Source organism: Nycticebus coucang, chromosome 6 (assembly GCF_027406575.1).
Source record: "Nycticebus coucang isolate mNycCou1 chromosome 6, mNycCou1.pri, whole genome shotgun sequence".
NCBI lineage: Eukaryota > Metazoa > Chordata > Mammalia > Primates > Lorisidae > Nycticebus > Nycticebus coucang.
In genome coordinates, this window is record NC_069785.1 from 7,129,935 (window position 1) to 7,151,287 (window position 21,353).

The 21,353-nt window shown below is 45.5% G+C and overlaps 1 long non-coding RNA gene across 2 annotated transcripts; it reads left to right on the plus strand.

Moving 5' to 3' along the window:
* Positions 1-1,920: 1,920 nt before the first annotated feature.
* LOC128589177 (uncharacterized) lies at positions 1,921-16,413 on the plus strand. 2 transcript variants are annotated; one of them, XR_008380863.1, is made up of 4 exons: positions 1,921-4,993; positions 9,362-9,538; positions 14,443-14,521; positions 14,660-16,413. It is a non-coding gene; the product is annotated as an uncharacterized LOC128589177 (long non-coding RNA). The 2 variants fall into 2 exon arrangements; XR_008380864.1 differs by having other exon boundaries at positions 9,362-9,490.
* Positions 16,414-21,353: the final 4,940 nt, after the last annotated feature.

Consider the following 21,353-nt stretch of genomic DNA (forward strand, 5'->3'; position numbering starts at 1 on the left):
ATATATATCAATGAAGTGTTGTAAGTATTGCCATTTCACAGATGTCAAAAATGAAGCTCAGAAAAGTTAAAAAAACTTACTCCAGATCACACAGCTGCTAAAAGATGGAGCCAGGATTCAAACCCATGTGGTCCAGTCTTCAGAGGCAAAGCCCCAGATAAAGGGATTGATGACTGGCCACTGTCCTCATGAGCTGGACCTTTCCTGTAGCAGTGCCCGGCTCCTCCCAGTGAGGTGTTCCACCCTGGCCCAGCCAAGGCCAAGGCAGTGCGGGCGGACAGCCCCACTCAGGGACTGCCTGACCCAGTCTGACCAAATTAGAGCAAGTGACATAATTTGACATGTACATTGTTAATTGAACCCCATAGGAGATGATTTTAAATAGAGGAAAAAACCATACTGAGAATTATTTGGGTTAGGAAGCTCCTATTCTGAGTCTTGTAGGAAAATAGAATTGTGTCATAAACACTGAAACTCCCGAGAAGCCGCCCCAGGGTCAGGAGCAGCCGCCCCAGGGTCAGGAGCGCAGCAGCCCTGCAGGCAGGGAGTTTCTTCCTGGGAGTTTTAGCCATTTCGCTCTCACTTCCTATTGTCTTACTCTCCAAACAGCTCCCAAAGCCCAAACTCAGAAGCACTAATCTATTCCTCTTCCGGGCAGAGAACTGCAGGACCCGGAACCCAGATCGCAAAGCCAGCCCAGGGAAGACTGCAGAAGAGGCCCAGCGGCCAGCCTCCAGATGCACCCTCATTCCTGCTCCCTGTCTCAGGTTCCCAGAACGAACAACCTGCCGGAGGTCCTTGCCGCAGGACCCACACGGGTGTACTCTCTCTGGGCACCACCGTGTACCCAGCTCCTAGTCCTGTCCCTTTATCACTATCAGAACTCAGCTGTCCAATCCCAGGCCTCCTACTTGCTTCCCAACCTTCACAAGGCACACGCCGGCATCCCTGATCCTCAGGGCTCATGTGTTTGTCCTCTCAGCCGAGACACACAGACTGTCCGTGACCTGTAACCGGCACCCAAGAAGTGCGTGCTGTTGAATTAATGAATGAAGGAAGGAGTAGCAAAAGCTTGGCAGGAAATCTCAGGCCTCACACCAGTAAGTCTAACACTGGATTTCAGACTCATGAAAATGAAATTCAGGAGCCAAAGAACTTTTTTTTTTTTTTTTTGGCCGGGGCTAGGTTTGAACCCGCCACCTCCAGCATATGGGACCAGTGCCCTACTCCTTGAGACACAGGCACCACCCTGAGCCAAAGAACTTTGCTTTTTTAAAAACAAAAGCCTTGAAAAAACACTAGCTGGTGAGGATGACCAGGATAAAGCTACAACTCCTGGTGTTCCCCCCAGCATGCATCCTCTTTTTCCTCCTTCCTAGCAGAGTTCTGTACTTCCAGGCCACGTGAGTGACAGAGACTAACACAGTCCCAGTTCTCTGGATGGCCCTTGGTAGGTTTCAGCCCACCAGTAGACCCCATCGTTAGAGCCCCAGAAACTGGTTTAGGGATGGTTATCTAGTGTAGGCCAATGCAAGAAGACTGTGCTAGGGAGTTCAGGAGAAAGAAGTTTCCTTTCTCTATGGTTGTGCGAATGTAACTTGGTTGTGTCTGGCAGCTATCTTGTGATCTCCTCAGAATCGAGCTAGCACTGCAGCAGACTAAGAAGAGACAGAAAGACATCAGGTCTTCAGTGACTCACCAAGTTACCCCGTCAGGCCTGACCTGAAGCCCACTCAGCCTTTGGACTTCTCAACTCTGTGAGAAAACAAAGCCTCTTCTTGTTTAAGTCAATTAAGTACATAATGCCATAATGGATTACTTTTTACAAATGAGTTCAAAGATTATATTTTATCATTTCAAATCCCTTTTATTTTACAGCTTATTTAACTGAAATAAACAAACTGAAACACCCCAGTTTTCCATTCCTCTGTCAAAGCCTTATGGAGACCATGAGGCTTGTGACATCCCAGGTGAGTCAAGAAGTAATAGTGTTTTCAACAAAATAGAAGCTTATTTCTCTCTCAGACAAAAGAAGGCTGGAGACTGGCTAGCATGGGAGTGATGGTATCATCAGGTTTTTTTGTTTTTGTTTTTTTGCAGTTTTTGGCTGGAGCTGGGTATGAACCCACCACCTCCAGTATATGGGGCCTGCACCCTACTTCTTGAGCCACAGGCACCACCCGTGTCATCAGGTTTTGTCTTTTTGTTCTGCCATCCTTAGCGTATGGCTTTGTTTCGAGATCACTTCCTGATCCAGTGTGGCAGCTAGAGCTCAAGACATCAGATTGATCTTCCTGTTTCAGGAAGGAAGGGAAGGAGGGGAGAAGGAGGAAAAGGAGAGAGTCGTAATCTCTGCCCTCCAGCAACGCCTGCCCTTGTCTCACTGGCCATTGGCTGCAAATATGGCTGCCGCATAGAGCCTTTCAGCTAAGCACACTGCCACCCAGATTAAAATCTGGGTTGTGTGGCTAAAGAAAAAGGGAGAATGGATAGCCTATGAGCAACTAGCAGTTTCTGCCCCACCCTACTTAGTAAACACGCCCAGCTTCTGTGTTCAGATCTACCACTTGGTGCCTGCTCCTCCAAGGAGACTCCGTGTTCAAGCTGTGATTACTCTCTCCAGGAGCCCTTAACATTGAAGGCTGGGTTTTTTTCCTCCTAATGATCCTCTGAGTTTTCCAGCTAAGACACATTCCATTGGCCGGGTGCTATAGCTCACACCTGTAATCCTAGCATTCTGGGGGGCCAATGTGGGCAGATTGGCTGAGCTTAGGAGTTCCAGACCAGCCTGAGCCAGATCAAGACCCCAAATCTAAAAATAGCCAGGCATTGTGGCAGGTTCCTGTAGGCCCAGCTACTTGGAAGGCTGAGGCAAGAGGATCACTTGAGCCCAAGAGTTTGAGGTTCCTGTGAGCTATGACTCCACTCTACCAACGGTGACAAACTAAGATTCTGTCTCAAAAACAAACAAATAAAATAAACATTCATTGAGCACCTACTGTTTTTTTGTTGTTAGACCAGATTTGTATTTCACTGGAATCTTCACTTTGGTTTAACTCATCACGTACTTGAATTTTTTCTATCATGCTTCAGTCAGAACTGTTCTCTTGTCAACACAGGTCTGCTGTTGGATGGGTCAGTTTCTAACTTCCTTCTGTCATCAATGTTCCCAATCTGGTGGTTAAGGCACTGTGGCCTAGGGTGGCTGTCGTTGGCAAGGCTGCTGAGTGGACTGGTCTTCTCCAAGCCCTCAGAAATGACAGGACATGTTTTGCCTGGGGACGGGTGACTATGTGAGGCTAGGGTGAGGATTTCTTCTTCTGTTCTCTCAAAGCCTCTGGCCCTTTCCTGTATATTTCAGGCCCCACAGAGTGTGGCGAGCCTCCATTAGCAATGAACAGCCCAAACAGGGCAAGTTAGACAGTACCAAGGAAGTGAATTATTGTCTCACTGGACACCAAACAAATGCTCCTCCCCACCTCACTTGCACAAAAGCAGGAGAAATTGGGGAAAACAAAATGTTCGATAATGCTAACAAAATGTATTACCTTGAATCTTTATGTAATGAATACTTTTCAGAATTATCTAGTTCTTTCATTTACTTGAATTTTCCCATTTTGATTTCAACTATAAACTGAAAGCTGTCGTAACTCATAATTTCACAGTCTGTATGTCTTTTCAAATAGAAACGTCATTAGGCAGATGTGAACAATTATCCCCAATTGTAATTTTCTTTAAGGTGAAGTCTTCAGAGGAACAGCTAAATTATACCGCAAATGACTGGTTTAAGACTGAACCAATATTATGGGTTGAACCAAGATGACTTGACTGTAGATTTTGAAAGTTTTGTTTACTTATCCAGTCATCCCTTTTATTACATATACTCAGATATTTTAAAACCAAATGATTTTAATACTGTGTAGTTTAGAGCCAGAGGCATTCGTCATCTTAGTGAGCAAATGGTAAGTGGTGAAAAGGTTTCAGAAGAGGCTAGGTGACTATATGCAGGTGGCAGGTAAAGAAATTCCAAAGGAGGATGCTAGTGTAATGTCCTCTCTGCTTTTTAATTTCCAACAGCAGATGGTTACATCACAGTTCCAAACATTCCCCATCTATTGTTTGGCTTAGACAGAGCTTTATTCTCCAGGGAAAATAAGCGGCCTAAAGTAAAAAGAGGTGTGTTTTGCTGATAAGCCAACCCATTCTCAAGCATCACACCACTTTCACTGTGACAGGATCCTTTTGGAAAAGTAGTACTGGAATGACTCGGTTCTCCTAGACAGCACAGGCAGTCACCAGTGTCCAGGGTCGTAAGGAGAACTGGGTGGATTTCACAGGACATGTTTCTTTGGGTCTCGGGAGGACACACTGAGGAAAGCACTCGCTAAAACAGGCAAGATTTATCTCAGAAAGGTCACTCGAAGGAGGACTTACCCAAGAATGGCCTCCTCCTTGCTGTGGGGGAGAGAGCCAGCCAGGCCTCTGGCAGCCCCCAGCCTGGGCTTCCTTCCAGGCCTGCAGCGCCCCTGCAGGCAGTTGAATAGTGTGACCCTGGCCCTGGTGCCAAGAAACCCTGGATGGGCCTCTGAGGCCAGAGAGCCTGACCAGTCCCTCACGGGTGAGCATTGCGCTGTCCCTGGAGATGACGTCCTTGCCTTGATTTTTAGAGTCTCCGTGTTTCCTCTCTCTCAGTACACCACAGCCTGGTTTTCTCCCTGGCTTTGGCACAGAAGACCCTGAAGCTACAAAGCTCGGAGGGCCACATCTGTCATTTTACACAAGCAGCGTGGTCCTATACAAATGGCTACGTGACACTGGGCAAGTCACTTCACTTCTCTGTGTCTCAGTTGCCACGACTGGAAAGTGGAGATTATAATACCATTCACTTATGAGGCTTCTAACGAGCACTCAAGCAGGTCCTGTTGAGTGAACAGGTGAGAAGAACCTGTTCACCGAAGAACAAATAGTGCCTGGTTACCAACAAAAGGAACAGGTGAGCAATTTCTCCCATTGTACTTCCTCCCTGGATTGCCTTCACTTAAATACACATTTGCATGTCCAAAGAACAAAGACGACAAGAAAATTGAAATGTCTCACCACTTGGTCTTGGAATCCTTTAATTCTGTCAATAGTTCTTGAGATACTAAAAGATATCTCCGTGTGTGTGTGTGTGTGTGTGTGTGTGTGTGTGTGTAGATTCTTTTAATTACACAAAGTCTGTGCTGCTTTGGTTAAGTTTTAATCTGACATGGAGGGCTAACTCACCTTTGTTAACTATTAGCACATGGGTTTCAGAGGAACACGTGGATAAAATGTAACTAACGTTATCTTGGTTCAAATTCCTCTTTTGTGATTGTTGTCTCAGTGAAACTTTGCAGAGTTTTTGTTTGTTTTTTCTTAGTTCCAAACTTTCTCACAAACTTTCTCTCCAAATTTGATGCCAAATTTGGTCTGTAGAGACCTCCCTTTGGCTTCTTAGGTTACTGTATTTTTATGCATATTGAAGACAGTCCATCAGTTCCTGGCAAGGAGAATTATGTTTTCAAAGCTGCTCTTTCTGATAAGCCTTCCGTTTCTCATATGCAAAATCTCACTGAAGGTAAGAGGCCCTCCCCCATTTGTGGAGAAGAGGGGCAAATTCCATCTGCAATTGCCCCGCTGTGCCCCTGACACTTAACCTCCACCAGGCCCCTGGACTCTGATTTGGATCAATCATTAAGTCCCAGGGCATGACACAGATAAAAATCTCTCCCTCTCTTCTGGGAGAGAAGTATTTTTATTCCAAAATCATCTAGTACGGGCTTTGAAAAGTAATTCCCAGACTTTGTCTCTGGGCAAGGCATGTCCACGCACATCTGAAACTTTCCATCAGGGCCTTACGTGTTACATTTACTGAGCTTCTGAGCTCTCACGTTGGTCGCAGTTGAAAAGGAAACCAAGAAGTTTTTCTCCCATCTGTTCCAGTGAAAAGGAAAGTCATAATGTTGTGGGCTGAGCAGGATTCTCAGTGGAAGCTATAGACTGGGTTCCTGGGAGGAGAACCCTGCAGATTTATTTCATAGTACCTAACTGCTACTGGGTGTGGACTCCTTGACCTAAACGTGCTCTCTGAGCCAAGCCTCCTTCACAGAGAGAGGTGAACACAGGAGTGAAAGGTGTGGAAGTGCTAAGGATCAATACTCACTAGCGACCAGAATTTTGGAACATGGTTACCATAGTAACATTGTCAGCCCTGAACGACTGTCATGAGGTGAAAAAATCCTCTTAAAATAAATGACACTAGAAAAGATATATTTATAAACCTCTCACCAAACACCTATCTGTTCATAAAGTAGGATGTGTTCTTTAAGCTATAGATACACAAAGATTGGGGAAAATTCATGACATGGATTTTTTTCTTGAATGAAAAGAATTCTTAATTCTCATCCCTAAAATATGGTCCATGTGAAATAACTAATACAGATTATTTTTAAAAGGGGGAGAGTTTTGAGGCATTATGGACTTTTACAAGGAGATATTACACAGTTGTGATATTAAAATTCTTCACTAAACTACCAATTGCTTATTGAAATTGACAAAATGATAGTTGATTGAGAATAAACGCCTACATTTCCTTATGTATAAGTTATATAAATTATTTTAAGACAGATACATAGATAAAACGTCATAAAAATTTTTTGGGAAAACTATGCCGGCCACATCTTAGATAAAAGCAGTTAGCACAGGCACAGTTTCTGCCTGGTCTTGCAAAGCTCCCAGGGAGCCACAATTTTATTTAGAGCAACAATGTACCCAAGCAAAAATACTCAATTTCATAACTTCCCTTGCAGCTAGGGGTGGCCATATGTTTTAGTCCCAGCTAGTAATGCATAGTCCTGGGCTGGATTCGAACCCGCTAGCTCTGTGCCCTAGCCCCTGAGCTACAGGCACCAAACCAGGTGTCTCTTTTCAAATGTGTTGTTATAACCACAGAAAATTAAGATTTAACAGAGAATAATTCAGTATAATAGATCTTTCACTGACTATGATAAATGCCTTAAGAAAACAGTTGGGCTCCATGGTTCACAGAGCTTGGGAGACTGAGGGGGGTGGTTCACTTGGGGCCAGGAGTTCAAGTCCAGCCTGGGCCATCTTAAGATCCAGTCTTTACAAAAAATAAAAAAAAAAGGAAACTTCACAGCTCAACCTCAAAGAAATAACTTCTCATAAATAAAAAAAAAAGGAAACTTCACAGCTCAACCTCAAAGAAATAATTCCTCATCTTTGCTTTCAATGAGTACAAAATGCTGTATAATTTAACACTGGGGTCCAAAGAAGCAACTCAGCCTTAGAGGCTGGTTCAGTAGGATACCAGAAGTAATGGCAATTGTCAACAGGACGTCTTTGAATGCCATGTACAAAAATTAGGTAAACTTTGAAAATTACATCTAGAAGAAAAATTAATGAATACATAAAATGAGAACACAGGAGAGCAGTTCAGATCTTCACACCAAAAATAGGATAATATAAAGGCAGTGTTTGAAGTAAGATGAATTATAACCCCCCTTAGTGTACCTTCTGTACGTGTTATAACTCCTTATCTCTATCGCAAAACCTTAGCTACGAGACCGTCCCTAGAATGGGTATCCTCAGTAGGATTTCTACTTACAAAGCTATTAAAACCATAATGCGATACCATTTCATACTCATTAGAATGTCTATTCCTTTTCTAAAAAAGGAAAATAACGCATGAGCAAGGATGTGGAGATATTGGAACCCTTGTTTATTGCCGGCGAGAATGTGAAATGGTGCAGCCACTGTGGGAAACAGCGTAGGGGTTCTCGTGGATGAACCTTGAGAATGTCATGTGAAGTAAAATAAGCCAGATGCAAAGGGGCAAATATTATCTGATTCTATGTATATAAGTTCTCTAGAACAGACAAATTCGTAGAGGCAGACAAGAGCAGGGGGGTGAGAAAATAGGAGTTATTGCTTCCTGGGTACAGAGTTTCTGTTTGAGGTGATGCAAAATTCCTGGAAATGTATGTACTTATGAAGGTACTTAATGCTACTAAATTATATAATGAACAATTGTTAAACTGGTAATTTTTATGTTATATGTATTTGAACACAATAACAAGAATGCATGAAAAAAATTAAACCAAGAAGATGGGTTGTGTTTGTGTTTGGAAGAGAAAATAGAAAATAGTTGTTTTTTTTTTGAGACAGAGTCTCACTCTGGCACCCTGCGTAGAGTGCTGTGGCATCATAACTCATAGCAACCTCACACTCTTGGGCTCAAGTGATTGTGTTGCCTCCATTTTTCTATTTTTAGTGGAGACGGGGTCTTGCTCTTGCTCAGGCTGGTCTCAAGCTCCTGAGCTCAAGCAATCCACTCACCTCGGCTTCCCAGAGTGCTAGGATCACAGGTGTGAGCCACTGCACCCGACCCTAGAACAGATTTTTAAATTTTGTTTCTGGATTTTTGTTTTGTCTTTGCTTTCTTTAAGCCCTGCCCATGCTGTGAAGGAGACAGCCGCACACACTGCAAAGCCGTTCAGAGTGTGGGTTTGAGTGGTTTTGTGCCTCAGGAGAGCCTGTCATTTGGAAAGATTTTACTTTGGCAAATTTATTCCAATTCTTCAACTCTCAGGGGTGTGTATCATTGAAGCCCCCTCACCCCCCACCTCGCGTGTGTTGGGCCAGAAATTGCTTGTGAACATATTATTTTAGGATTGCTTCCACTTCCATCATCTGCTTATTTTCCTTCCTGCATATTTCATAACGTGGCGTAGAGATTTCTGATTCAGCAGTTAAAATAGTCTGTGCATTAGTTATCACTTCCTTGTGACCCACTTTATGTACAATTACTCATTCTGGCATTGAAAGTTTAGGCTTCAAAAAATTTTCCAGGGCGGCGCCTGTGGCTCAGTCGGTAGGGCGCCGGCCCCATATACCGAGGGTGGCGGGTTCAGACCCAGCCCCGGTCGAACTGCAACAAAAAGATAGCCGGGCGTTGTGGCGGGCGCCTGTAGTCCCAGCTGCTCGGGAGGCTGAGGCAAGAGAATTGCGTAAGCCCAAGAGTTGGAGGTTGCTGTGAGCCGTGTGACGCCACAGCACTCTACCAAGGGCAATAAAGTGAGACTCTGTCTCTACAAAAAAAAAAAAAAAAAATTCCAAAATATGTGTCTGTGGAAAAAAAAGAGGGGAAAAGATATTGACTGAATGTCTGTTGCCAGCACTCTCAGGGCCCAAGGGCCCAAGGGTGGGCCTGAGGTTGCCAGCCCATCATTCTCCTACAAACACTCTCAAATTCTTATTCCGTGCCCATAATTCCACTTTTCCACCATTCTCACTCTCTTTCCTTTTTTTTTTTGGCCAGGACCAGGTTTGAACCCGCCACCTCCGGTATATGGGGCCAGCGACCTACTCCTTTGAGCCACAGGCACTGCAGCTGTGCTGCTCAGAGAGGTGGCTCACAACTGTAATCCCAGCACTCTAGGAGGCCGAGGTGGGTGGATTGCTTGAGCTCAGGAGTTCGAAACCAGCCTGAGCAAAGGTGAGACACTATTCTCTACTAAAAATAGAAAAACTAGCCAGGCATGAGGGCTGATGCCTATTGTCCCAACTACTTGGGAGGCTGAGGCAGGAGGATCACTTGAGCCCAAGAGTGTGAGGTTGCTGTGAGCTATGATGCTACAGCACTCTGCCCAAGGTGACAGACTGAGACTCTGTCTCAAAAAAAAAGAAAAGAAAAGAAAAGAAAAAACTCTGTGCATTCACCGAACACTCCAGCTGCTGTGCAGCACTGCGCTAATTGTTGTGGGGACACAAAGAACAGTGGGACAAGGTCCCTGCTTTTAGGGGACTTGTGTGCCTGTAACGTTTCTCTGCCACTTCCGTGTAGTACAAGTAAATCTGAACCAGAGCATCTGATTCAGTAGGTCTGTGCTTTTAACAGTTCCCTAGATAGTTCTGGTCGGAACCTTCGAGCACGCTTTAAGAAACACCGTGGTTAGTGAGGAGGCAGTAGAATATTTTGTGTGCTGGATTGAGGCAAACCCAGAGCAAAGTGACCCCAGGGGAAGAAGAGACAAGATTGGCTGGAGAGACAAGATGAGGGAAGGCTCCCTGGGACAGGAAAGTCGGCAGGTGGGAGACAAAGCGGGCCCTGTCGCCTGCTGCCCCTCAGCGCTGGACGTGAGGGCAGGACATTGGGTCACCTTCTTCCTACCCAGGCCTTTGAAGCATTTGTGAAGGGCAAGAACTTCTGGGACAAGGGGGAGATACTCTAACCTCTGAGGCGATCCCAGGTGCCCCAGCTCCAGACCAACTTGCTAGCAGAGCCCCTGGGAAAGGCCTTCAACCTCTCCCGCCTCAGCTGAGGGATGATATTACCTGCTTTGCAGGATCGGTATAAGAATTACCAGCCAGTGTATGTAAAACCCTTGGCACACAGTTAACACTCAATCCGTGGTGGCTGGTGTTATTATCTAGATTTTTCTTTAACATAGATTTCTACAAGTGGAACAAGGAATGAAGTGTTAGTAAATGGTACATAAACAAACTGTGTGCAATTTTATAACTTAAGTTTAGCTATTAGAATATATATCAAGGTATCAGCAGTGGGAGGCATTAGCACTCTGGATGGGAGTGACAACTGGTGTCCTCAATGTTCTTTTTGATGAATGGATAAATGGTGGCACTATGTTCTTCCTCTTCCTCTTCCTCTTCCTTCCTCTCACCTTCCTCCTCCTTGGTCCCTTTCTTCTCTTCCTCTCCCATGACACATACCCACTTATGTCCTGGCTTGTTTCTTTTTTTTTTTTTTGTAGAGACAGAGTCTCACTTTATGGCCCTCGGTCGAGTGCCGTGGCCTCACACAGCTCACAGCAACCTCCAACCCCTGGGCTTAAGTGATTCTCTTGCCTCAGCCTCCCGAGTAGCTGGGACTACAGGCGCCCGCCACAATGCCCAGCTATTTTTTGGTTGCAGTTCAGCTGGGGCCGGGTTTGAACCCACCACCCTCGGTATATGGGGCCGGCGCCTTACCGACTGAGCCACAGGCGCTGCCCTGTCCTGGCTTGTTTCAATGCCTTTCTTAAATTACAAAAAAAAAAAAAGTTTTTTTTTAATTTTTTAGAGACAGAGTCTTGGTCTCTTTCCCGGGCTGAAGTGCAGTGGCATGATCAAACCTCCTTGGCTCAAGTGATCCTCCTGCCTCAGCCTCCCTGGTAGCTGGAACTATAGGCACCCAACACCACACTTGCCTAATTAAAAAAATTTTTTTTCCAAAATGGGGTCTTGCTATTTTGTCCAGTTTTGTCTCAAACTCCTGGCCTCAAGCAATCCTCCCACTTCAGTGCTGGGATTACAAGTATGAGCCATTGTACCCAGCCTGAAAATTCCTACAAATTAACATCCTCCCCCACACCAGGAGATCTATAGTAAATTGCAAATATGTTAACTACAAAATGCAACTCTTAGACCCAACTAGCACACCCTTTCCCCAGTTTATTGATCAGATTGGCTGGCTGTTAACACCTGGCCCAGAAGAAGGACTAGTGGAAGGTCTAGGTCAGGCTACCATCCTAGAAAGGCAAGCTCAGGGTAAGAGTGGTGGCTGTGGGGCGTTCCTGAGAGCTAGGAACATCAGGTGCTTCAGATAAGGAAACCAGAAACCAAAGTGGTGAGCTAGTTTCCAAAGAAGTCCTGGAAAGGAAATGGCCATCCTGCTGTCTAAGATGGCTCGTGTTCAAAGGCTGGAAGCAGAGAAATGAACCAATGGACCTTTTGATGTCCCTTGAACAGTTCTACAAAGGCCCAGTTATTGCCGGAAAGAAAGATCCGGCAATCTGGACCTGAGAATTCAGGTTGCATCTTTGTGCACACCTGTTCTTCTTGTCACATGTTTTAGACCAGAGGGCTGCAGTTTACGCTAGTGAGTTGCAAAGTGCTGGTGAGTAAATCACCCCAAAAGCAATTCTAAAATCCCAGAGTAGGTACCACGACAGTTTGGAGTGACTCATTAAAAGGTTTCCTAAATAAAAACTTTTCTTCCTTGATTATCCTATTACTTAGCTGTATGTATTACCCCTGACGACAGAGTTATTGTTAGGTATCATTCCCACTGATACATTTTCATACCATAATTGAAATCTCCTTTCTTGGAAAAAATGCTTTGAGAGATTAATATTTCTGAAATGCAACTCTGTTGCTTTGGCTTTTCCTAAATTCCCTGAATTACAGTTTAGGGCAGAAAATCTTTTTTCTCTAGAGCTCAGAGCAGTCTCTAATTCAGAATACAACCTTCAAAATCCACATTTTAAGAAACAGATTTCCATTTCAAGGAGATAGAGTCTCAGTAGAAGAAAGGATGCCCAAGTTGTCAACCTGTCAACAGGGTCACACAAAGGCTGACACTGTCTTGCATTTATTATAACCAAAAAAAAGAGAGAGAGAGAGAAACCCAAGGCAATGGGCCTGCTGGGCCTAATCCCTCTAATATGTGCTCCCTCTGCCAGGCCATAATCCCTCTAATACGCGCTCCCCCAATATCACCATTGATCAGAGCCCCTCTGGCCAGCTTCTTTGTGTTCCACAAACACATCTAGAAGGAAATAATGTTATATTCCTTCTTCAAAAGACAAAAGGGGCGAGGGAGAGAAATACCAATAAAGTGCCAGCTACTCAGAGCTGTGAAGTTTTCACAGAGCCCAGTATTCATAAATTCTTTTTTTTTTTTTTTTAAGAGAAAGTCTCACTCTGTTGCCTTGAGTTGAGTGCCGTGGCATCATAGCTCACAGTGACCTGAAACTCTTTGACTCGAGAGATCCTCTTGCCTCAGCCTCCCATGTAGCAGGGACTACAGGTGCATGCAGCAGAGCCCAGCTGTTTTTTTTTTTTTTAAATAGAGACGGTGTCTCTGTTGCTCAGGCTGGTCTCAAACTCCTGAGCTCAAGGGATCCTCCTGCCTCGGCCTCCCAGAGGCAGCCAAATCTAAGGCACCTGGGACAGTACTATAAGAATGTTACCTAAACTGCATGTCTGCAGAATAAATGGGGAAAGGCCATGGCAGGTGAGCGCCAGCAGCTGAGCAAGTGGGCATCAGGCAAGGCAGCGAGGGGTTCAGGCCTGGAGGGGTGGTGGTGCTTCCTCTGCTGAGCAGGGTGGCGAGAGGGTCATCTGCAGAGCTGGGAACAGAGCTGGGACCCCTCTGTTAGGTCCACCTTTCTGCTCTTCTGCTTGCTCTCCTGGAGTGCACCTCACTTGTTCCTGCAGCTCCAATTTGCATCACTGCTAAGGGCTCTCAGATCTGGTCCTCATCCTCATCCTCGGGGTCCGGGCTCAGTGTCGTCCTCTACCCAGTCATCTCTGAAGGAGGCTCCACGGGCACCTCCCACTCAACCTTCCCCAGTGGAATGTTTCCCTTTCCCGCTGAAACACAGCCCCCTCTCCACTCTTAGTGCATGGGTGGGTGGGGGGGCCTCAATCCAGTCACTAGGAACCCTGCCCACATCCCCCATGTCTTGTCGACCACCAAGTCTACCTACCTGACCTCTAAGCCACCTCAAGCACTACTGTGGAGGTCAGGCCACCGTCCCCACTCACTGCATTGGTTTGGCAGACCCCCCACCCCGCTGGCTTCCCTGCCTCTACTCTTGTCCCCCTCAAGTCCAGCCAGGGAGATTTTCCCAGTAAGGAAGGCTGAGTACTCTTTCAAGCCTCTTTCTATGTCCCTACATGCATACAATCTGTTTAAGACCTAAACTTGGCATTGGGGCTTACAGATAGATCTATTCAGAAATGTAGCCTTTTATTTATTTATTTATTTTTGTAGAGACAGAGTTTTACTGTACCGCCCTCGGGTAGAGTGCCATGATATCACATGGCTCACAGCAACCTCTATCTCTTGGGCTTACGCGATTCTCTTGCCTCAGCCTCCCAAGCAGCTGGGACTACAGGCACCCGCCACAACGCCCGGCTATTTTTTGTTGCAGTTTGGCTGGGGCTGGGTTTGAACTTGAACCTGCCACCCTCGGCATATGGGGCCGGCGCCCCTCTCACTGAGCCACAGGCACCACCCCCAGAAATGTAGCCTTTTAAAAAGTGACTTTATGAGCTACCTTCAACTCACACAAAGGCATACAGAATAGGACACACATGTACCCACTCTTTTTTTTTTTTTTTTTTTTTGCGGTTTTGGCCAGGGCTGGGTTTGAACCCGTCACCTCCGGCACATGGGGCCAGCACCCTACTCCTTTGAGCCACAGGGGCTGCCCAACCCACTCTTAACTTTACAAACAAAACCTTAGCAGGATGGTCGAACCTCCCTGTGGACTCCCTACCTCCTTCCCCTCCCATAGAAGTAACTGCTATTCTGGACTTCCCATATCCCTGTTCTTTGTAATTGTATGTAACACAACGTCCTCGTTTCATTATAATGCATCCATTCTTCCTCAGGAGCCTGTCTTGCTGGGTGAATTTTCGTGCAGTCCAGGAAATGCCGTGAAGAGAAACTTTAACACCATTGTCCCTGCAGGTGTGTTCTTAGGTGGTTGTTCTTTCCTCTGCTGCTCTCAAAGATGACCGAATAACTCCTTTGGTGGGAGGGGTGTTGTCCTCTGTGACCTTATGGGTGGAGGCTGGAGAAATGATGTTTCGGTACTTCTGAACCCAGATCTTAAATGCACTGGCAAATTCCTCCTCCTCTGAGCTGGAAGCCACCCACCATGTAAGAAGCCCAGCTACCCTGAGATCACTACGCTGTGAAGACGCCCAGACTATCCACACAGTCTACATGAAGAGAGAGGGGCCCAGCCAGCCAGTGCCACCAGCTTCCTCCAAAGGATGCTAATGCTCTATGAACAGAATAATCAACTGGATGAACTCAGCTGAGATCGCAGAACTACAAGAAATGATAAAATATAGTTTTAAGCCACTAAGTGTGAGTGTCTTACTATTCAGCAAGAACTGAGTGAAACACTGTTTGTCACCACTGCCCACCTGTGCTTCATGCTCCAACAACTCAGACCAGCTTGTGCCCCTGCATATGCCGATTGTATCTGACTTTCCTACCTTTATTTGAGCCACAGTCTCTGTCTCCACCTTTCTTCTTTGCCTGGCTCACTTTGGGTCTGCCTTTGTCTCATTTGCTCTAGGCACCCATGGTACCTAATGCAAGTCACTATCATTATACTAACATCACATGACGTTTCTCTATGTAGCTGCCTCCCAAAGTGGGCTGTAACTAGTTTTCTTCCTCAGCTTTGAGACATCTCTTGATGTGGAAATGTGAGCAAGTGCCTTAAACTCCTTCTCTCAGTTTCCCTATATTGGTCAGGGGGTTCATTCAGTTGTCTGTAACAGAAACCCAGCCTCAGTGAGTTGATCAGAGAATGGCTGATTTCCCTCACATCACAAGTCTGAAGGTAGACCTTCCAGGGAGATATGATGGCTTTATAACGTCTGAAATAGCCCAGGTTCCTCTGTCTTCCTACTCCACCACCCTCAGTATGTGGCCTTCCTTCTCACAGTTGCCTCAAGGTCACAATCAGGCTACTCTTCTACCAGCTTCATACCTACATTTCAGGAAGGCAGACAAAATTAGAGGGGAAGGGGCAGTGCCCAAAAGCAATGTTTCCAGAAGACTCCTGCTCAAGTCTTAATGGCCACAACCGTATCACATGGCCACCCACAGGTGCAGTAGAGGCTGCGGCCATCACCCAGAGAGCCTGAGCTTTATGTAGAAGCAGTAACTGTGTAGGGTTGTGTCTCTGTAAGGGACAAGGAGAGCACAGATGTCAGGTAGCACCTGGTAGTGTCTGTCTCATTCCCCACCAATAAAAGTGGGGTTTAGAACCTACCTCACAGAGAGGCAACTGTTTTCCTTAGTATCGAGGACATAGTAAGCACTTGATAAAAAAAAAAAAAAAATTCTATTCTTGCATTCCCAGATAGGACACTTAATTCTAACATCCCAGAGTTTTTTCCCTGAGGGGCAGAAAATTAGCTCAAGCAGTTGTCCCACTCTGTCTGTAATTCTTCTGCAATAAATTTGCTTCTGATGATTAACAAGCCTTTTCTCAATAGTCTATTCAACTATTAATAAATCCAAACCGGATTGTCATTATGACTCTTCACATAAAGTGTGACCCAGAAAAAACCAAGGTTGGAGAGACACAAAGGCAAATGAGCTGTTTTCGTTGCTTTGTGGCTACAGCGCTGCATACTTCATTTCTGATTCATGGAACAACATCCAGTACACAGAAGTCAGCCAGGTCCTGCGACAGGCCTGGGACTAGGCAGTTTACAATAAAGTCCCAGGGCTTCAGTCCCTGGGGCCTGGAAGATGGTGACATCAGGGAGACTTCTCTTTGCTGGGAACCTGCTCTGTGAATCTGCTATCCTCCTCTCCCCTACCACTTTGTTTAAGCAAGTTATTAAAGATTTCTGTATTGGTTAGGAAATTTTTGTTTATTTGTTTGCAAGGGGAACAGTAGGAACACAACACAAAATGATTTAGTAAAAAGGTGAATTTATTGGCTTGAATGACTAAAATGTCCAAGAGTAGAGTTTCAAGCACAACTGTCTGCAAGCTCTCAAATGGAAGATTCTGGAATCTCTCTCCATCTCTCAGATTCATCCTCTGTGGCAACAAAACAGGTCCCTAGAAGTTTCTGAAGGACAACCTCCCAACTCAGGACGCCTTTTCCTTACAGCTCCGTGACTAGCCCCGCCCCCTCAGCTAAGCCAATCCCTGAGCTGAGGGGATACAGCTCTCTCATTGGCCAGTCTGGGTCACGTGCCCTACCTGCAGCCCAGGTGAGGCCTCCCTCAAACCAGGTGGGCTGAGGGTCAGAGAAAGGCAATCCTCCAAAGCAGTGTTTTGTTTTGTTTTTTAATTTTATCTCATGGCACACTTGAACCTATAGTCGAACTTCGGAGGCACACTTAAATGATATTGATCAAAAAAAAGAGTAAAAAAGGAAAGAATATATTTACTAGGCTTTGAACTTCTTTTGGAAATAATTTAATTAATGATCTTTTAAAATATTCAAGACACACTGGTTGAAAAACACTGTTTCAAAGAATGGTTGCTCCTGTCCCAGAAAAATATGCCACATCCAGGCCCCGTGACATTATTAGATACAGATATTACTGAACCCTAACGCAGCAGTAACCCTGTACAACGCCAGTGACACTCTTTCCATCTGTCAATATCCTTATTATTTTTCAGACTCATTTCACATGCCACCACAGACATCTTTCTAATGAGATTGATTTTCCATCCGCACCTAGTTTTTCTCTCGGGCCTGTGGCACGCATGTATCTTGCTGTGGGTTGGGGTGAGTCACACACCCACTGGCCTCCGCCCCTCGCAGAGCCGGGCTGGGCACGCCTCCCATTCACCCCAGAACCGCCCCGCCCAGGACCGCCAGGCCTCGGAATGAAAAGAATGCGGGATGGAGAGAAGGGCAGAAACACAGCTCCCTCCAGGAAGAAACCCATCCACGGGACAAAACTGGATTTTGGAGATCAGGCTGGCTTTTCTTTTTTAAGTCATACTATAGTTGTCTTTCTTTGCTGTGCACGGAGAACATGTTCGAACCTTAAGATGGGAGAAATCTTGAAGTTTCATGTCCTGAATTGATTTGAGAAAAAGAGGAAGGGGTTGGGGGAAGGAGGGGCAGAGAGAAAGAGGGAGTTGTGAGATGCCCCCCTCCTTTCAATAAACAAAAGTGCAAATACCCAGATGCTTTTTACACCCCCCAGCCCCTCCCCTGGGTGAGCAGCTTATTAATAAATTCAGAGCCTTTCCATACTGCTCCTACTTTTACAAACTGTTTCCTCGCCTGTGGCTGGTGGCTTCATTCCAGGGACACACCCCCTGGGGAAGAGGGAACCGACATACCAAGACCCTTCCAGGGTTACCCTAGCTTGTAGGCACCTGCAGATTTCCCTCGAATGTTTCCTGTTCAACTTAACAAGTTCTAATTATGTGAACTAATATTTATTCACTATTAAACCATGGTTACTCCCCTAAAAGACAGACTCCAAAAGACTGGGATTATGCACGTCCTGAAAAATCTAACTGTTTATGCAAATGTGCTCCTGTTCTCCCGCCCCCCTGCCACCTTTCTGCTCAATCATTGCCCATCTTCTGCCTTTTGGATATCTACCTTCTGGTCTTCTCATTTAAGGCAAAAGACCACAAGTTCTCTCTTTTCAATTTCTAACTCCCCTTGGTGGAAGCAGAACTAAATTCCCCTCCTGCAAACACCTCATCTTTCTGCAGAAACAGCCTCTGTTGGCTCCTGGGTGGCAATGACCCTAGCAGAGCTGCCGGGGTGCTTCCCTTTCTGTGGCTTCTGGGTCCTGTTTCTAAACCAGAATTTGAGGACTGTCTGAGAAAATCTGAGATGTATGTTTCTCAATTCTTGTCAAGCATATCTCATACTTTGTTCCACTGCCAAGTTTCTCCCTCACAATTCCAACATGTTTGTCCCAAAACACACTCATTTCCCACAACCAAAAGAGCCTGGTGTGTGGGTGTCTGGGGCTTTAGAACTTAAGAAATACAAAGATGGAAACTGGTTACTTCACTTACTGAACTGATACTTCAGTTATTATGATAGTGAACTCTCAGGAGTTCCCAAAGTATGGTTTTTGGTGGTTGTTAGAGTCCAATGCCCTTATATTGAGTTTAGAGATGATGCAAGGCCCCTGCCGCTGCCCCTGCCCAACATGCACATCAGGCTGCCCACATGGAGGGACATCTAGAGAAAAGAAAGCGAGAACCAAGTCACAGTCCATCAACCAACTGGAAGTGAGAACCAAGTCACAGTCCATCGACCAACTGGAAGGGAGCTGTGGTATCACAAAGTAGGCTGAGAAAGGAGTTTAAGCTCCCTTTCTTTGACAATGGTGCCTGGGTGAAGAATACCAGAAGTCTGAGCCACACCAGAAGTTCTTAATGTGGTTGGTAGATATTTAACAAGGCAAAACACACACTCCTCCTCTTCTCTAAACTAGTTTAACGAGGCAAAATGCACGCTCTTCCTCTTCTCTAAACTAGTTCCATGACGATGGTGGCTTTGGCTTTCAATACACATCAGATATAAATAACTGCTTTGATGGCCTCAAACTTGACTTCCCCAAACTGGGGGCTTCACTTCCCCCAGTGCATAGTCAAATATACCTGTTCCGCCTAAAAACAGCATATTACCTTCTCCTGAGTAAAATATCCTCAGATATTTCTGAGTTAGATCCTGAAGGAAAGCAAAACCGCTGTGCCTACCAGATCAGTTGCACTTACATGCAAGATTCTCCATCATACTTCTCCAAAGACACTGACCTACGAGTCTAGATATGTGATTCTCGAAATCAAAGAAAACCTGCCATGTCCTGTTCTTTAATCACTGCCTCCCTGAAGTTATAAACAGTTCAGCTGTAAAACATACCCACGCAGACAGTGCTGTGTGTACGGCGCAGGTGCACGCATGCGCACACGCACAGCACCGTGTGTAACAAACAGTGGAGAATTCCGTGCTTTCAGGGTCGGCACCAGCCAAATCCTTAAATTGTGAGGCTAAGAACGCAAGCAGCAAAACTTGTGATTTCAGGCCACTTTGGATTGTATTTCTGGAGCTCGGCCAGCAGAGCAATTTCCAAGAAAAGCAGCTCAGACAGTTGCACATTCAGCTCTCCAGCCTTAAACCAGGCTCTTTGTCAAGCTAAGCGGGATGTTTCTTGTCCTCGCCCCACCTCGAGCTCCAGTCCTATAACATGTGAACTCAATAGCAAGGAATCGGCCTCCACCAGGAATGTGTAAGGAAAGAGGAACAAAACCACCTCACGCTGTGAGTAACTGCATGTTCTGAGCACAACCAACAGCTCGCTGGGTGCTGCTAAATAACAGGCACGACAAGGTGGTGAGCCATCTCAGACTGAGGAGGGAACGGACCAAGTTCCAACGCACTTCTGCCAAGTGTGACCCCTACACCAATCACCCACCCAGCCAAGAAAATACTTTCCTCCAAGTGGGCAGCCTTCATCAAAGGAGCCAAGTGTATAAGCAGAGCTGACCTAGAGGATTTGTGATAAGTTCAAACTGGACCCTCTCTGAACTGGGGCCGTCTGCTCAGATTGGGAGGAGCTGGAGTACTGGGAGGGAAGAAAACCATGGTGGGTACCTGACCCGTGAACCTGGGCCCAGTGTGTGGTCTCACTACCTGAGGCTTTCAGAAAGAAGTCTTTCTTCCTCATTAGACGTACTGGGCCATGAGAACTGAACTTTTAATTTCCATAAATACATAGTAAATAAATAAATAGTCCTTGAGCATTTCATTTATATGCATGGTATTGAGAGTGGCAACCTCCATGTAGACCAGTGTTGTTCAACCTTTTTATCTCCCAGCACACTTGAACCTGTAGTTAAACTTCGGAGGCACACTTATATTATGTTGATCAAAAAAAGATTAAAAAAAGAATACATGTTTTGTGGTTTGAATTTCTTTTGAAAGTAATTTAATTAGTGATCTTTAAAATTTTTGCAGCACACCTAAGATCCTCTCAGGGCACACTGGTTCAAAATTACTGATTTTCAACTCAGGCTAAATTTAGGGGAGACTATTCTGAAGTCAAATCTTTCTTTTTTTTTTTTTTCTTGACAGTTTCTTAGCCCTTTGATGTTATCACCTGCTTTGAGATTTTTAAAAAATAAATATTAAAAAATATATTGGCATCCCAGCTACTTGGGAGGCTGAGGCAAGAGAGTCGCCTAGGCCGAGGAATTAGAGCTTGCTGTGAGCTGTGTGACGCCACAGCACTCTACAGAGGGCGATAAAGTGAGACTCTGTCTCCACAAAAAATAAATAAATTGGGTGGCGCCTGTGGCTCAAGGAGTAGGGCGCCGGTCCCATATGCCGGAGGTGGCGGGTTCAAACCCAGCCCTGGCCAAAAACCCAAAAAAAAAAATAAAATTAATTAATTAAATTAAAAATATATATATTTGCTGTAAATGGTGTAATTTTACTCTTCCCCCAAGTGTTACATAATAAATTAACCTCTACCTCTCACCCTCACAAATAAATCCCATACTACTTTAAAAACATGATGTGGGCTCGGCGCCTGTAGCTCAAGCAGCTAAGGTGCCAGCCACATACACCAGAACTGGCAGGTTTGAATCCAGTCTGGGCCTGCCAAATAACAATGACAACTACAACCAAAAAATAGCCGGATATTGTGGCGGGCGCCTGTGGTCCCAGCTACTTGGGAGGCTGAGGCAAAAGAATCTGTTAAGCCCAGGAGTTGGAGGTTGCTGTGAGCTGTGATGCCATAGCACTCTACCTAGGGTGACAGCTTGAGGCTCT